The sequence below is a fragment of the Rhamphochromis sp. 'chilingali' genome (genome assembly GCF_963969265.1).
Source record: "Rhamphochromis sp. 'chilingali' genome assembly, chromosome: 7".
Classification (NCBI taxonomy): Eukaryota; Metazoa; Chordata; class Actinopteri; order Cichliformes; family Cichlidae; genus Rhamphochromis; species Rhamphochromis sp. 'chilingali'.
Window position 1 is genome coordinate 28,352,130 of NC_137934.1, and position 14,423 is coordinate 28,366,552.

General features: G+C 40.8%; 1 long non-coding RNA gene across 2 annotated transcripts in view; it reads right to left on the minus strand.

The window, feature by feature from the left end:
• Positions 1 to 11,996: 11,996 nt before the first annotated feature.
• The window catches only part of LOC308399375, a 31,958-nt gene continuing 29,531 nt past the window's right edge, over positions 11,997 to 14,423 (minus strand). For both annotated transcript variants that reach the window (XR_013972148.1, XR_013972149.1), the window contains exon 5: positions 11,997 to 13,494. This is a non-coding gene — a long non-coding RNA (uncharacterized lncRNA). The remainder of the gene's footprint in view (positions 13,495 to 14,423) is intronic.

A 14,423-nucleotide genomic window follows, 5' to 3' on the forward strand; every position in this document is an offset into this window, starting at 1 on the left:
ACTTATCGCACATACCAAGATGATGTGCTGTACTATACTCTGGGGTTAAAGTGTGCCGGAATGATCTGGAATGTTATTTTTGGTGCAGGTGTCCAGAACTTTTATTGTGGTAATTTAGTAGCTACTTAGCATTGGAGAAGACGAGCGAGCATAAAGGGAAGAACCTTTCTTTTTAAATGACAGGTCATTTTAAATGCAATATTTCTAACAGCTCAAAACATATCAGCAAACACACAAACTGTTTCTGTGTAGTTTGTTGCAAAGTGTATCTATTAGCTAAAGATGCAGCTTCTATGTTTCCCAGGGAGACAAGAATGTGAGATAACTTAGACATCGAGAACTATGTAACAAAGACAGGACAGGAGAAGAAGAAGAACTAAAAAAAGAGATAGTTATTTTTAAAGGTAAGGATCCCTTAGTGATATTTGATAAACTGAAAAATTAAAGCTTGTGATGAAGTCTGCTGTAGAGGACTATGGTGGCCTGCTGCAGAGTGAATGTGGTGTTCAAAATGAACGGCAGGAGACATCTATTTAAATTTAAGTTAATAAAGCAGATGAGATTCACTCGCTAAATTCCACCTGGATGATAGCCATGATAACATCAGCTCATGTCCTCCTCAGCCTTCTGTCACCACTTCATACATACTACCTGCTCAACATGAGCTGATGTTGAAATACCTCTTATCATAATTTTGGAGTTTGGAGTTTTTTCCAAACAACAAACAAACAAACAAAATAAAACAAATATTTCATAGATACTTGAATAGATTATGTTTAAGTATGTTTTCACTACTTCCACACAAATGAAAAAAGGATGTGTTTGGTGACAAGCACCAGGTTCTGTTTGCAGATTTCATTTGTTTATCTAGCATATTTCATTACACATTAAATGTGCATTAAACATAATCTGCCCATCATTACAAGATATTAAGAAATCTATGTAGCTCTATAAGAGAATAAAAAAAATAATAAAACGAAACTTTATATTATATTATAAAGTGCATGGAAAAAACTGTTACTAGTATTTGGCAGTATATAAATACATTTGAACTGAACTGAGATCATTGACTAAAATGATGCCAAGGTGCCTGACCTGCTCGCTGTGTTTTAGAGAAATAGATGATGATAAATTATAAATATGGACACATTTTCTATCTCTGACTTTCTGAACCTGGACCAGTATTTATGTCTTGTCTTTGTTCAGTTCTAGAAAGACATCCAGCTGTTAATGTCAAGCAGACATGTGAAATTACAGATTACAGAAACTTGGTGGCAACTTTTCTGATCATCTGTGTTTCTTGTTTTGTCACTATTTTTTGTGAGTAAATTGCTATGCTAACTGTTAGAAATTGTGGACAACATTTCAAAAATACGATGGTAAAGTGCAAATTGCATACAGGACAGAACCGTTATTGTTAAAACAAATTTGTAAGCGTCTGCACAAATAGTATGCAAATACAAAGCTAGCAAAGAACCCACAATGATGTATGCAGACGCTAGCTCAGCAGCCAGAGCCTGACTTTACTGATCTTATCTGACCCTGTACATGTTTCTATGGTGGAATCAATGTGGCGATTTCACTGAAGGGATTTGTGTGGGACTGAATCCTATGATTTATATTGTTATCTGTAATTATGAGACAATGTGTTTCAGGACATTTTATGTAATAATGAGAAAGAAATGTAATGAGTAGTGTAACAAATTACTTTATCTAACAGTAATTAATGTGCAGCATTACTTTTAAGAAGCATAACCAGTAATTTGTAATACATTATTTTTTTTGAGTCATGATCCCTACACTACTGGCACTATAGCAGCCATATGTGACACAGGAAAAGTATGGAAAGATAAACATGTGTGTAGTCTGATACTTGCATTAGGTTGGAGTGTTTCCTAAAATCACTCTTTAAATTAAAACACCCACACTTGCATCCACACCTGTGGTCAATTTAGAATCACCACTTCACCTACTGTAACAAGCCTGTCTTTGGACATTGAAACACCTAAGGAAACCCACAGAAAAGCACAGTTTGACAAGAAGATTTGAACCCAGAACCTTCTTGCTGTGACACTAACTATTGCTTCACAACTGTAATTTTAAATTAAAATAACAAACAAACAAACTGTTTTCAAATTAGGCTTCGCAGGACTGTGAGTAATTACAACGGTTGTTTAAAATGAGTCAAGCCAGATCTTCAGCTGATGTTATTCTCGTCATTTCACTTTGTTAACCTCTGTAAGCCATCCAGTGTTACAGGAAGATGAGTCACCAAAACACTACAAATAATCAAATACTGAGAATTACCAAATGTACTCCTGAAATGGCTAATTTGTGTCAGAAAGTCTTATCAGAGGCTTCTGGATTAGAGCTCATCTAACCTACCTGGAACAGCTAATCATGTCAGAAAGAACTGATGAAATCTCTTTTCTCTTTACTGAACTTGAGCCTTCAGCTTGAGCCCAGCCAGTGTCAGCTGTCAGACGTTTTGTCCCCCAGTGCTATTTGGCCCTCCTCCTTCAGACTCTGCTATGATGTAATGCTGCAGTGGGGGCTTTTAGAGGTGGAAGGCACATGGGCTGTGTAACAATGATGCCTGAACCCTTGACCTCCTTGTCGTGACCCTCTAACACTGAATCAGCTGGTAGGTGGAGCTTCTTCTCAGCAGACCATCCCTAATATGGCAACTAGCCTGCTGTTAGCATTAGCATGCGCTTGACCTCAAGGCCAGAAGGTTGAGGGAAGACCCTCAGCCAACACTTCCTTTCCTGAGTCCTCACATGACTGCATACAGTCAGCTGCATTTCCACATAAAACAGGAAACAAAACAGAAAAACAGGTAACTTGATGCACATTCACTCATGTGAACTCACACATTTAGTCAGCCACAAATTCAGGAACACATGCACACATAGGCAATCCCACCCAGGTAGAGTTACCTTTAACATAAACATCTACACCCAAAGAAAACAACACTTCCTCTCAGGGACACATTCCTGTATCCTGAGCTGTGCCACTGATAAGCGTCCTGTGTGAAGCAGATCATGGGCTGAGTTTGGGCTAATTCAGCACCTGGGAAACCGTTCGCTCTGGTCCTCCACCCCTGTCTAAGTCCTTCTTTGGGAACAATCCCAGCCTTGTGCAACTCCCAACAACGTCAGTGACACTCTACACTGCACCATTGCCACTAATTGTTAGCTCACAATGCTTCCTGGTATTGTATTCAACAATGCCCACTCTGAATAGAGAGTCTAACCTACTTGTATTGTTGCTAATTAGTTTCTTGAGAGGAGTAGAAAATGGGGAGAGAAAGGCAGCGAGAAGATGTTGGTAATGGACTGCAGTTTCATTGGAGTTGCCAGTAAATAGATTTGACAAAAGGCTTTGTGGGGTCGAGGGGCGAGGGTCGGAGGTGAAAAAGAAGAGGCGCACCTGCGCTCTCCACGGGTCGACAATGAGCTTATTCAGCTGTTCTGCCCAGCAGGACGATGGAGGGCAGAGGTATTGGCTGAGCACCGAACAGACTACTAAACAAACACAGGGTTAAAAGACAGAAAGAGTGATAAGAGGAGTGAAAAGACTGTCCTCTTACCTCGTAAAGTAAGGTAACTATGAATAAATGGGCTTAATTTCAAAACAATATCCTGATGCCTTTTTAAAGACAATGGAACAGAGAAGAGGCAGGTAGATGACAAGCAAAGGAAGTTGAAAAAGAGCACAAACTATAACTAACGTCATGCAGGTGTATGTCTGCCAGTCAATCAAGTTGCAGTTTACATCTAGTCTGTCGAGGCTCCTATAAAACATCCTTCACACACAAGTTCAGAAGGGCAGGTCTCTGCAGTCACGACAAAGTCAAGGGGAGCATGAAAGGTAACTGAAAACAGTTCATTCTAAGTTTTTTGAGTTACATTATTGAATAATGATCAGATCATGATGTTATTATGAAACTGACCCTTGACCTTTTTGACAGAAAAAAATAGCACCATTTCATTCTTCATGTTTGTTGAAATTTATGATAAATTTTGTGAATTTACTCATGAATTCTTGAGCAAATGCTAAAAATGTGAGTAAAGTGGTCACATACTTCACCCTTTAACCTTTTACGATCAAATTCAGATTCAGAGCAGTTCATCCTGGACGATTGTGTTATTGAAAATGAGATCGAAGAAAATCTGCAAATGTAATGCTTATAGAAACTACAAAGAAAAAGCACAGAGGACAAAAACTGAGGAACTCAAAGAAGAATGACAAAGTCAAAATGAGGGGAAAGAATTAAAACAAGGAAAAAAGACACAAAGAAGAAAAGGGCGGGATATGAAGTCAGCGGTGTTGAGTGTTTTTAAAAAAACCTGTTACTTTACAGCAGGGCGATGTCGTCTGCGAAGTCCAAGTCTGTGAGATTATGCGCTTTATGTCAGGGGACACCGATGCCATCTTGGTCAATTGATTGTCGCATGATGAAGTCAATTACCAACAGGAAAAGGAAAGGGGATAGCACGCATCCCTGTTGAACACCAGTATTGAGCTCGAAGAAATCCGTGCAGCCGCCATCCATACGGACGCAGCAGCGGGAGTTGGAGTAGAGACCACAAAAGACGTCTACAAAGTGCAGGGGGACTCCATAGTGACGTAGGATAGCCCACAGAGTTGGCCGGTGGATGCTGTCAAAAGCCTTCTTGAAGTCAATGAAATTAATAGAAATTTTCCTTTGGTATTCCAATGTTTGTTCAACGATCATGCGGAGGGTGAGGATTTGCTCAACGCATGACCGGCCACTCCAAAAGCCAACCTGCTCTTCTCGCAATCATTCGTCCACTGCGTGTCGTAGCTGATTCAAAAGAACGAGGCTAAGCACTTTTCCAGGTACCGACAGCAGCGTAATGCCCCGCCAATTGTTACAGTCTCACAAATCGCCTGTCTTTGGAAGTTTGATAATGATGCCTTTTGTCCAATCATCGGGTACACGCGATGTTAAACAACATGTGTTTAGGAGTCTTGTAAGGGCGGCTTCCAACTGGGCTTCAGCATTTCAGGGAGGGTCTCATCCAGGCCAGCTGCCTTTCCACTCCTGAGGAGTCGGATCGCTGTTTTTACTTCGGCAATGCTGATTTGTCTGATATCGACGGGGAGAAGGTCAATGGAGGGTGCCAGGTCTTCGGCCTCGAACAGGTGGAGTGGCTCGGGTTGGTTCAGAGTATTCGGCCCAGCGTTGGTCTTGCTCAGCTGTAGTAAGGAGGACTCATCCATTTTTGTCTTGAATTGGGACGCCGCGGCCACCATGAGCCCCTGTTAGATCTCGTACAATGCGATATAAGGTTTGGGCATTGTTCCAATCGGCTGCTTCTTGGTCTTCCATGCCTTTAGTTTTCATCCACTTGTCATGCCGGCAGCTGCGTTTGACCTGTGCCAGCCATGGCCCTCTCACACTGCAGGAGTATGCGGATTGGAGGCCACCTGGTCCTGAAGCGACTTTGCCAAAAGACCCCGATCGATAAGGTCCCACCTTGTTGGCGACCAATCTTCGATTCTGTGGCACCGACAACAGCCTCCTTTAGCTCATCCCAGAGGGTAGCTGAATTTTTGTTGTTTCTTTCCTTTCCTTCCTTGGTGAGGAGCTGGAAGTGGTTTCTCAATTCGAGTTGAAATTCCGCTGCCATATTTGCTCTTCTGTTGGAGTATATACTTGAAGAACTGTGACTTTCACATGCCCAGCTTGGAAACGAGCCAAGATTAGGCGGTCTGAGATGGTCTTCCAGCCCAGCAACAACGTTGTTGCACATCACTAGAGAACAAAGCCCACAAAGCGCACATGGTCTCGGGGGATGGCCAGGGTAGAGCACCGTCTTTCCATTGCTTACCATCTTCTCACTTCATGTCCACCGCATTTCAGAGATGCCCAAGATGTCCATCTGGTTTGAGTCAAATTCATGTAGAAGCTGGCCCACTTTACCCGTACAGAGTCCGTACATTCCATATTCCATAATGAGTAGTTTCTTTTGGATCGAGAATTGATCGACACATTAGGCAATGGACGACCCGAGAGCTTTTCTCCACCGCTGTCATCAAGGGTTGCCGATCATCTTCGCCCTGGTTCAGTTGATACTGAGATTCGTTTGCTGATTCTGTAGCAGTCGGGGTTTTACAGGGTGGGGTTGCTAGCCCCACGCCCAACCCTCTTCCTTTCTCATCCAGGCTTGGGACTGGCAACTGCGGAGTTACAGAAGGACACAACAAAAAATATTAATTCAACAAATGTAAGATTCAGTGCACTTATTCTTATTCTTATTGCTTTATTAATAAAACAATTTTAAATTAAAAACTGATTTAATTGACATTGCGTTATGTATTTTGTACAAAAATTGTAATTTGTTTTTCACTGTAAACCAAGGCTACGTCCACACGTACCCGGGTATTTTTGAAAACGCAGATTTCTCTATGCGTTTGCACCTTTCATCCACATGTAAACTGCGTTTTTGGTCACTGAAAATGGAGATTTCTAAAAACGCCTGCCAGGGTGGATATTTTCGAAAACTCCATTTTTGCATTTACGTGTGGACAAGAAAAACGGAGAAAACGGAGAAAATGAAGCGTCAAAGATGTGCGCCTTTTTTTGACGTCACACTGCGCCACGTTATTGTTTCGGTGAAATGAATTTCTACAATACTGTTACTGTTAATTGTACTCTCTGCAGTTTTTAAATGCTTACATATACACACACAGTTACTGTCCCTCCACACATACGACTCGGTTCTGCTTTTATGCCCCATCTTTGTTTACTATTTCCCACCGAGGCTTCTAGACTTCTGATTGGCCAACATTTCTACACGGTTAGGAATATATCGCCACCTATTGCTTTGGCATGTTCCTAGCAGCATTTTCCTTCATTTCTGCGTTTACGTGCGGACGGGATTATTTTTTAAAACGAAAACGGAAAATCTCCGTTTTCAAAAATACCCGTGTACGTGTGGACGTAGCCCAATTTTTTCTTTTATTTTCCTCCTTCAATAAACCTCACACAGCTAACTTGTAATTAAAATGTGTATAAGTAGCTGTAAGTAATTTTTCCTTTATGTATCAACCCAAGTACTAATCACTCTGCAGCTTGAGCACTGACCCATCAGCAGTGTATGCTCAGACCCTGTGCACCAGCAAAGACTCTTCTTCTTTAAGCTCAGGAAATATATATATCACCTTTCAAGTCATGTGATTTCTATCCACGTCAAGTCATGTGTCCTAAAAGCCTTTTGTTTTTTTATTCTGAAGTCATCTTACTTCTGGCAGATTTACAGTGTTTTTGCTAGTGGCACAAAAGTAAGCTGATAAACCTCGCCACACCCCTGCACAGTTCTGCACCATCCAGATAGTCCCTTATAAGGACACAGAGCTTTAAAGCCAATGTTTCACTGCATTTAAGAAGGTGCCTTTGTTGCAAGGAAGTATTAGTGAGCTTATTTGGTGTTTTTACTTAAAGTTAGAAACTCAGCAGACTAAAAACAGAGCAATAGGTATCGTGTAGCCATTCCGTGTTGGCTCTTGTTAATGTCTTTTCTTTTCCACCAGATGACTCTGCCTCCTATTTTCTCAGTTGTTTGCTTAGTCCATTTTTGGTATCTTTTATTATCCCATGGCCTACTTTTTCATACATATCTCACTCCAAGGAATCTACACTAGCTTATATAAATAATATAACTCTTAACTACCTTTTATCCTTCAAATTCAAACACACACACACACACACACACACACACACACACACACACACACACACACACACACACACACACACACACACACATGTTTAAACATGTATTCAAAGGAGGGAAACACATACTGAGGCCCACTGCTGTGTGTGTTATATATTGTCACAAAGTCCCAAGGCCATGTTTTTGTTGCCGTTGTAAATGTAACTGAGTAAATTCAGGCGCTGCTGACGGGGGAGTCATGGCACTGGAGACCTCTGCAGAATGTAAAGCCTTCAGTTTTGCATGGTTACACTTACTGAGAAGATTATGTGTTACAGGGTGTGTGATATATCTGTATCTCTGTGTCTGTAAGATGAGCAGTGTGCATACATGTACATTATGCTGTGTAAATTACATAACTTTCACATTGTGGAAAAGGAAAGATATTGCAAGCATACCTCATAAGCGTTATTTTAGTATGTGCTTCACATTAATCTCTATGAACTTATGCTGGGCGACACTGCTGAAGGTGTCAAATTTGTCTAGCAAAATTAAAAATTTCTTTCAACATCCCCATTATCCACATAATTAATAAATAAAAATGCAAATTTAATGCAGGACATGCTGTAGTCTGATAAAATGATAATATAGCCCTTTTATGTTGCAGCAATTCTATGTTTACATACTTGCAACGCCTTCAGCTGCACATCCCTGACATGCAACATCTTGTAGTTATGCAAATACTTATCCTTCTAACAGTGATGTAAGATGGACATGATGCAAAAAATAACATAAAATTGTTGGACAGGAAGATGTCAGATCAAAAACTGCTTTGCGGCTCTGCTGGTTTGGGCATGTTGTCATGATTACAGATGAGATTACTGTAAATATGACTCATGATGTGACACTTAGATAACAGATTTACAGTATGAGTCTGACTTGTAACAGATAAGATCACGACACAACTGTAACGATTTCCACGGAAATTTATTGTCCTAGTGGCGGTATCTTGTGGTCGCCCCATTAGTCATGTGAACTGGGATGTCAAAATAGCCCTAAAGCCATTTATACTCATGTTAGAGGTAAATGGTTAAAAACCCCAAACAAGCACAGACGCCAACAAAGGGAGGCAATTAAAGGAGGAATGCAGATATTTCTGAGATAAAAATAGACATTGTGACAAAGGGAAAGACAAGACTGTATATCCATCCATCCTCCAGCAACCCAATTTTATTTTACAACCGGTTTCGGGTCACGGCAGCAGCAGCCTGAGCAGGGAAGTCCAGACTTCCCTCACCCTGGTTACCTGTTCCAGCTCATCTGGGGTACACCCAGTCGACTACATGTATAATATATTTTTATATACATTATATGTATTATATGTATTTCTTCTGGGCGTGGCCCTAATACTCCGTCGTAGTTGGAACAACATCTAAGGAGGCAGAGGAAAAAGCTGACTCACCCAAAAGCGTCTAGCTGTGCATCAGTACCAGTGCTTGTCTAAAGGTATGTAGCACTATTTGCCAAATGCAGAAGACTGATTGGTCAGATCTATTTATTTGCATGTGAGAAATAAAAAAAAAAATCTGTCTTAATTAAAAAAAATAAATAAATGCTACAAATTAATCCTGAAGAACTTTGATGTTGGTAAAAATGGCTGCATTAAGAATAGGTGAATCCAAAAAAATATAATTAAGACATAAATTATTTGCATGAAAGTTACATATCTGGTGTGTAAAGACTTTAGGATTAGAAAAAGAGTGGTTGTGAATGGATGAATGAATGAATGCATAAAGTACTTTGAGTGCTCAAGTACAACAGCCCTATGTAAGAACTATACCATTCATCTATTATCATGGAAATGGATGCACAATCTGCTTGGACACTTGTAACTCCAGCCTGACCATGGTGCCAGTGCCAGGTTAATACCTTAGGCCTCTATAATCGCCACACTGGTTGTGCTGCATGCAAACAGAAGTAACAGTCAAAGTCAAAACTTCTCTGTGTAACTTGGGAATCTCTGAGCTTCTGTATTGATATGTCATTAAAATGGCAATAAAAACCAATACACAGCTTGCACCGAGGTATAATGGGCCCATTACTCTCCATTTTCACAGTTTCAGCTTTAACTGGAGATTTATGCGTCAGCAGGAAATTTACATTGTACCTATGTTGGAACTGCAAACCCCTCTGAAACGCATTAACCTATGGCCTAACCTAATGTGCAGCTCCATAGAAAAGTAATTATACATTGAGGCTCACAGCTATTGCGATAGGCTTCTTCAGTACTGTCGATTCCTCCTGTGCTTTTCCTGCATTAAAATTGTTTATCTTAATTTTAAAGTTCTTTTAATGCACAAGCACATAATGCACAGGCCAACAATGGTGTTAGCCAGTTATGTTGTTAAATCTAAATCAGGTCTAGGAGTTACATGACATGGCTGATCTGTGGATAAACATGGGATGAATAGACTCACCTTTGACCTTTACCAGGAAGATTTAGTTTCCTAGTAAAACTCATAAAGCAAGCATAGATATGGCCTATCAGAAAGTGTTAACACAAGTCACCATGTCATTCAGCTTTACAAAACACCAACAAGTTACTAACATTGTTATTTAGAGTGAAGTACTCAAATTTTGTCCACAATTTGAACATGACAACGTCCTGAAATAGTAGACTCAAAGAGACAGTGGAGGGAATAAAAGCAGTAATGGGAGGGAGCAGGAAAAAAAAGCAAGCAATATAGGGGAATGGGCGAGGGGTGTGTTATGTGGTCGTAAGAGAAGGCGACAGAGTGGAAAAGAGAGAGAGCGGAAGAGAAAGGTGTTGGTGCATTTTTAAATAGCCTACGTGGAACACCAAATCCCCTCACCAGCACAAATCAGCTGACTGACTGCCACTTGCCAAGAAGTAGGTGGGGGTGGGGGACCAGCGCTTATAACTCTCTCCACTGACACATTCAACATGCAGAGACGAGAGAGAGCTTTATCCCTGTTGGCCCCGAAGAACTCTATCCTGTTTAAACATAGATCAGATGGTGCACAGGGGCAAGACGACAGAGAATGGCATGGAAAGAAAGAAAGATCAAGAGAGGTCAGCTGTCCTTCTTTCTTCTTGCCATGCTGCCAGTATTCATATAATCAATTCTCTTGTCAGGCTTTGACAGTACATATCACTGCTTTATTCAGCTTTTGTCAGCGCTTTTACGCTTTATGGTTTGGTTTTCCAGAGGGGCTTCCTATACTCACAGAACCCTTTAGTGATTCAGACCTCATAAAGTTTGTAGTCTGTCAGTAAACACAGAGCCACAAAGTAAAGCTGTTTGGTTAATTTGTGAGTTTATGATAAATTTGTGGAAACCAGCCCAGGATTTTCCTCCTTCCAGATCAATAAGTTATAAGTGAAACACTGTTAAAAAAAAATCAATTCTAATCTCTCTATAAAAAGAAATCAATTCTTTTTATAGTCAGTACTTGACCATGAGATGCAACTTAACTCTCACCCAACCAAACCCAACTAGAGCCACAGGAAGCCCTAATACTAACTGTGCCATTTCTAATTCACTGTCATGCAGATCATTGACAGCCAGGATAAAATGGGACCTGTGTGCGAGTGTGTGTCTTTGAAAGACTGAGAGAGAGGGAAGAGTTATTAATGACAGCCTAACCTATTTAAGTTTTTGTGAAGTTACATCATCTTAAGCCAATTTTACAGATATGAATATTGTTGGCTTTGTTAATCCCTTAAAGGTCATTCAAACATTTAGACAGAGCTCACTTTTATGTTAATATTCCTTTCAGCTTTATTTGAACAGTACAACAACATTAACAGAGCAATCCATAGTGCTCTTCATGAGACATAAAGACATTTAGGTAACTCCTCATGCCTTAAAGGCAATCCAACGCAGACTCTGTCCACATGGGAATTTGTGTAAAAGTATTTTTTTTAAATGTATTTTGGCCTTTGTCCACATGTAAAGACTGTTTTAAGTCACTGAAAACAGAGCGTTTGAAAAACTCCAGTGTTTGAATCACTTATGTAAACTGTTTCTGCATTTACGTGGGGACAATGAAAACAGAGATGTTTTGTGCACCTTTATTTTTTTTTCAGTTCAAAAAATATAGATTCAATTGCACTGCTCAAAACAATTCACGATGGGTGAAAAATGAACTCTGGAACAGAAAAAATAGACTTGCATGACTGACTTTTTATCCTGTCCTCAGCTCTCCTGTAGTGCAGCTGCTTTTCTGCCATCTCCCCCCAAAATATGCAGTTTATGATACGGGCAGAGGGCCATGCTTTATAAATGGTCGTGCTTTATAAATGGCACTGCCTAAACTTTCTCTCCTTCTATGTCACCCTCCTCCAATCTCCACACCACTCCATGACATTAGAGCATGGAGAGTAAATGAGCATGCCTGAAACACAGAGGCAAAGAGGTGTTTTAAAAAGGTGCATGCACTGAGTCACAATAAAATTATTTATCTATGTATTTTGAATCTATGCCTTTTGCTGGCAACCAAATTTCTCTCATTTCTTTACACTTTTATTCATGTTCCCTTTTAACTTGCCGTTATAAAGATGACCAATTAAAAACCATCAGTCTGTTCTTGGAAGCAGTTTTCAGAATTCAGATGTCATTGCTCAAAAGATATGATATGAGATGAGATAGCCTTTATTTGTCAGTTGCAGTTGCCCACAACCGAGATGACAGACCTTGCCGACCATACATACAATACACAAACATCACATTGAGTAGACACGTCAGGCTAGGTAACAAGGGAAAAAAACATCGAAATGTGTAACACAAAAGGATAATACAGGAATGCACAGATATCAACGCACCATAACACAATAAAACACAGACAAGCAACATGGGAGAGTATTCCAGTGTGTACAGCTGATCTGGGACCGATGCAATCTTGGATTGCACCTCCCGCTGATCCGGTGTCCACATTGGATGGGAGGTAAGCAAGGGAGGAGGCATTGGATTCAGGGGAGGGAGGGTGATAGTGAGGGCATATCACTATCAGTGTACATGTTCCATGCATGTGAATGTGTGTGTGTGTATCCCGTGTTCGGCTAAGAGAAAGTGTCACCACGCCCGGTTAAGCGAAGGTCAACAGTCTCCAGTGGACCCAGGTGGCCTTGAAGGAGGTACAAAGAGTTCTGACAACAATCCTGTTATCATGGGAAGAATTTGTTGTTCCGGTCAACTTCGACCTTGGCAGGCCTTCAGCTGGCGCCAGAGGGGCTGCATGAGTGAAGATGGTGAATGTTTGGGTTTAGTGCGAACAACTGCATCCAATTTTTACAGTTGGTCTAATGTCCATCACTGGTCACCAATTATCTCAATTCCCGTTGTTGTTCTCCAAGATGTTATCCATATTGCGTTCAAAACACAGTCTGAGTACTCACAGCCCTGCCAATCGTCTATCATGTCGGCATCAGCCTCATGGGATTTTGAACAGCTGTAGCCACTTCTTGTTCTTCGATAAGCCAGGTCCAAGCCAGCTCCAGTCAGCCCAAACTCTGTTATCGTGGTTCCAAATTGGTAGATGTCGTTCATTGTCCTCGATCGAGAGTGTCGCCAGACACACGACGCAACCGACCATCGAGTATCCGGCAGCAATCGTCTCCGCAGGACAATCGGGCTCTCCCAAGCCCAGCAGGGTTAAACTTTCCTCTGTTCTGTCATCAGCTCACCTCTTGCCCTTTCTCGACCATTTCTTTTCTCCTTCATTTCTTCCTCTTTGGTGTTCATTAAGGAATTTTTTTCCCACCCTTATCCTTTGAGATGTTTGTCACCTGATCAAGAAGAAAAAGACCAGATTAAGGTGTGTCACATGTTTGTGACTGTCACGGTTCTGGGTCAATTTTGACCCAGCTTTTTCTGTTTCTGCTTTGTTTTGCTAAATAGTTGAATTATTTGGGTTTTTGAGTTGTGCTTGTTTGATTTTGGTCTTTACTTTATTTGGTGTCCTGACCTTTAATTTAGGTCACTGTCTTCTGTTTTATGTGCCATATTTGTTCTGTGTTTCTCTCTGTGTCAAGTTTGCGTTTTCATGATTTGTTTCTTATTTCCTGTTTTACTTTGAAAGTTCATGTCTCATGTCAGTGTGTTCAGTTTTACCTCTCCCCTGTCTCGTTAGCCTAATTTCTCCCAGCTGTGTCTCCCTCCTGTTGCCCATTCCCTAATTACTCCCCCGTGTATATAAGCCCTGTGTTTTCCTGTGCTCCCTGTCGTGTCGTACCTTCAACTAGCTGTGTGTTTGTTATGTCCAGTCCTCCAGCACCTCGGTTTAGAGTTTTGTTGTTGTGAGTTTTATTTTGTGAAGTGTTCTTCCAGCAATAAAGCTGCATTTTCAGTTTAATTCCCGTCTCTGAGAGTCCTGCATTTTTGGGTCCACCACTTCTGCTTGCCTTCCACACAGCCAACTATGACAGTGACAGGTTCCACAACAGATCTGTTGTCATTTCAAATGCTCAGCATAATGTTAAATTCAGAAGAAACATGGAAGACGGATGGTCTGAGTTTTGGCTACGACCCCTGCTTCTAGTTGGCCTGAACAAAGCAATACAAAATTATTCAGTTTGAACAAACTAAATCTTACCAGATATATAAAACGGGGAAAATCAGACAGTTCTTCTCCAAAGCCTTTGCACTGGCTTCTGGTTGGGTAGATATCAGTTTAAAATTCTCACTCTTACTTTTATGCCTTTACCAAGGGAGGCCT